Below are 4,298 nucleotides of genomic sequence, written 5' to 3' on the forward strand. Positions count from 1 at the left end.
TAATTTCAAAAGAAAGTAGCATTTTATTAGAAGCAATCCTCAGGGTTGTGGCTATTTTTTGCAATGAAGTATCATGGATAACTATTACCTGTTTTCTAAAATGAGATTGGGTTTCCTGGACTTCCATTTCTGTTACTTATTTTGCAATAGGTGTTAAGTTCTGGGAAGTGTATAGATAGAAATGAGAGGAGTTTTTTTGTGCATCAGTGTCACTTAAGGCCACAACTGCCTTCCAAGTTGTGAGGTAAAATCACACTGTACCAAGTATGATAAAATACACAATATACATTATAAAATATAAAATACACATTGCTTAAAAATGTTTTATATGGCCAGCCAAATAGCTCAATCAATTAAAGTGCCTGCAAACAAGTTCAGGGGCTGGGGGTTTAATCCTTGGGCCTGCTGTGCCGGCCCCACCTCTGGGACACACTCAGACAGCAATTGAGATTAGGGGTGGTGGTGTGCACCTGTAATCCTAGCACTTTGAAGGCTGTAAACAGACGGATGACTAAGAGTCTGATCTAGCAGTGAGACCCTGAACACCCTGTAGACCTTTCCCTAAAAATGCAGGAAAAAAAATGTTTTATAGTAAAAATCACATTTTTTTCTCCCTTTAAAATTTTCTTACTCAGGCTAGGGATAAAGTTCAGCAGCCTAAGTGCCTGCCTGGAAAGCACAAGGCCCTGAGTTTTATCCCTCATGCAAAAAAATAAAATTCCCCTAATGCTTTGAACATACTGATCCCAGCCTTCTTGCCATGTTGAAGTCTTCTTTCATGAATGTCTTTAAAATACATTATAAAAAAATATAGTGAACTAGGTATAGGGCCACCCCTGAGATCCAAAAATGTTGTCAGACAATGTATTAGAATTAGTGATTTCCTTGCTCAAGTTTAGTATGAAATAAGAAAGTAAATAAAAATAGAAAATAGAGCAACCACTGTTAATTAGCTATTCTTGTTTTGAAAATCTGTAGCATATATATTGTTGTATATATTGTGGCATGTTACCCTGTTACTATCTTTGTTTCAGCATAAAAAAGAAGAAAATAAGAAAAATATAGTGAGCTTATAGAGTAATTATTATAATTTGTTTCTAATATAATGGCTCACTTTTGGTGTTAAAACTTGTTTTGTTTTAGAAAATGAGTGACTATTGTTAGTTAATCATGGGGCACCCTCCAAAGGGATTTGGCAGTAACACTGATCAGATCCCATGAGTTATCACCTGACTCTACCGTGATGTCCCCACCTGTCACCTGCATCTCGCCCTCACCGGAGCTGGCATCTCCATCTTGGTTTGTCTCAGTTTATTGACCTCCTTGCCTTCGCTGTCTGAGGGAAGGGCTCCTTCAGAGTGTACTACAGCAGGGGGCCTGAGGACTTCAGTGGGTGTTGGGAGCACAGGAGCTGGGGCTTCACCCCCAGCTACTGGTGCTATCTCTTCCTCTTCCTCTTTTTTCACTTCGTCCTCCTCCTCCACTTCAGAGTCTCTATCCTTGGGGGGGGGGGTGCCCGAGGACGGCCAAGAGGTGGGAGTCTATCCTTCCTGCTCTGCCTTTTTCAGTTTCTGCTTCTTGCTCTTTTTGATTCAAGACCTCTTTTCCCCACCCTCAGGAGCTGGCCGAAGCCTTCTTAGCAACCCCAAACCAGCCCTACTTCCTGGCCCCAATTTTCAGTTCTTTCAGTCGTTCTTTCGAAGACACTGGGAGAGGTGCCCTTGGGAAAAGGGTAGGGGGGTGGTAAGAGCAGCAGGGGGCTGAGAGGTATGTGTTAGGGAAGCAGAGATCCCATCCAAATCAAAGAGAGAATCCTTCAGCTTCAGCCTTTCAAGATGGCACTGTCGGGTCTCTGCAATGGAGAGCTACAGCTCTCTTTCCTCTTTGCTAGGAGGGATATAACCAGCATAAGCCAAAACAAAACAGAATTTGTGGAAATCCTCCATTGTTCTCTGACATTTCTCTGGTGACTAAGTTTCTGGCTTAAGAGTGAGAGGTGGATCTTCGGGACTGGGCTCCACCATGGCTTCCAGCATTGCCCCTTCCTCTCCTCCTAGTCCGGCATCCCCCTCCCCTAAGCTGAAGATCCCCGTGCTGCCTCTGGTGCTAGGTATTCTTACTGCCTCCGTCCACAGAAGTGTCTGCTTTGACTTGGTTGAGACTTCAGTCTGCTAGCCACCGCTGCCACCTCCCGTACAACCGCCTCCCGCACTCCCGGATCAGGCCCACTCCCCCCCCCACCCTCGTGCCACCAGCCACCTACTTGCCTCTTGTCCTCCCCTTCTTATCATAACTTAAAAAAATTATATTTATTGTGTCCTATAATAACATAACACTTGTTTGTACTTACACGTTTTTGGTTTACAACTGTAACATAGACCGAGCTTTTATTTAACTTATCCCTTGTTTGGTGGAGTATACCTTCAACTAATGTTCATTATTAGGGACCCCAAGAGGAATAATCCTTATCTTACCCATTTTAATCTTTGACCACAAACTAACTCTTCCATTTTGGGGATTTAAAGGGCTTACACAAGGATATCCTTATGTTCTGAAAAGGTTGCCAACTCTCGCTTAGGAAGCTTAGGAGTCTTTGTTGCTCACTTAAACCACTCCCAACCGTGTGACATTCTCTAGAAATTCAAGGAGGCCCTACTCAGGGCTGGTCACTGCTTCACCCTCTACTCAACCTATACACTTATCATCGTGAATTTGGGGCCAAGAGTAGTTCTGAGAATGGATTGAACCACATCAAACCTTCTGTTTCAGATACCTAGCTACCTCCTCACCTGTGAAATGTTGCACAAACTGAGAAGATCCTTTTTCACCTGACCTACACCATCTCATCTTATACCTGAGTGGGTGATTTACTCACTTTATTCTAGTCCTGGCCCTATGGAAAGAAAGAGAGCAGACTTTTTGTACTTAACCTAGTTTATTTATGGTTCAAAATTAAAGCCATCATTTATTTTCCTGACTTTGTTTTTGATATTTTGCTTAACACTGAAAGTTTTACTAAAATAAATAATTAAATAAACCTCAAAGCAAGTAAACAGTGATAGTGAAACACAGAAACGTACAACATAAATAAAAGATATGACAATTTTCTATGAAATAGCAACTTTGTGTTTTAAGAAATACCAAGCAAAATAGCATCCTAGGCAAAGCCATCTACAGTCAGGCCAACAGACACCTTGGAAAAATTTTTCTGGTGGTTTTGGCTGTGAATATTAACTTCTCAAATATTAACAAACATGAGAAATACCAAGCCAATTAAGAATATCACTTACGGGCAGTCACTAGGACTCTCTCAGAAACTCTTTGTTCATTCATGACTGTTTGACAATATTTACAGCCAGGTTAAATATTTTCGTAGTTCTTTAATCAAATGAAGAACATCTTTTTGTAATTTATTCTTAATTCTCCTCTGGATCTCACTTATTGCAGTCTTATGAGTTCTTATAACATTTATACAGAGAGTAACTTTTAGAATTAAGTTATATTTCTTAAGCGTGAGGCTGTCTAATGAGCTTAGCCTTTCTGATAGATGTTCAGCCATCTTCAAATTACATTTTACTCATGAGGAATATAAGGTCATAAGTTCCTTCACAGCAAAGAATACATGTGTTTCTTTGGACTAATTAGTTGGGATGAAAGGACACATAGGTGGTATCTTGAGGTATTTGCTGTTTGAAATTCAACATTACCCAGTACGGGAAATGGGAAGAGAAGCAATTATGCTCCTTTTCTCAATATCCCTCTTTTCAGTAGACTGACTTTTCAAGTTTTCCTCAGCCTCTATTTTTGAGCACCCCAAGACTGGCTTGATCCTACTTTGAGCTACCCTGACAGTCTTGGTTATTTCAGTGAGGCTTAAGGTTGGATACTCCACCCCTACGTTATTGCTTCCAAATTCTTATCTCTAGACCTAACCTCCCAAATTCCAGTCTCATCTATCTAATTATCTGACTCAACATAGCCAATTAGATAGCGAATAACACACCAAACTCAGAATGCTCAAACTCAGTCACTTTTCGTCCCCACCCAAGTGTTAACACAATTTGTTACATCTGTTGGACATTCCCCTGGAAAATTGATTGGCTAATTTTAACTCCTACAATCTATCTTCAAACATTACCATCATTTTAAATTCTGCACCAACTGCTTGATTCTGTCTCTCCTTCTTGCTCTCGCTCTCTCACTCTCACTCACTAATCTTCCTTACAGTATTCTGACTTTTCTATTCACAGACCTTAAAACCTATTATTTGATTTGTGTATATTTCTTTTATAGACATT

General features: G+C 40.5%; 1 pseudogene; it reads right to left on the bottom strand.

Moving 5' to 3' along the window:
* Positions 1–1,168: 1,168 nt before the first annotated feature.
* On the bottom strand, positions 1,169–2,036 carry LOC101588023 (annotated as a pseudogene).
* Between the last annotated feature and the right edge of the window lie 2,262 nt (positions 2,037–4,298).

This window comes from Octodon degus, unplaced genomic scaffold (assembly GCF_000260255.1).
Source record: "Octodon degus isolate 3935 unplaced genomic scaffold, OctDeg1.0 scaffold00142, whole genome shotgun sequence".
Lineage (NCBI taxonomy): Eukaryota > Metazoa > Chordata > Mammalia > Rodentia > Octodontidae > Octodon > Octodon degus.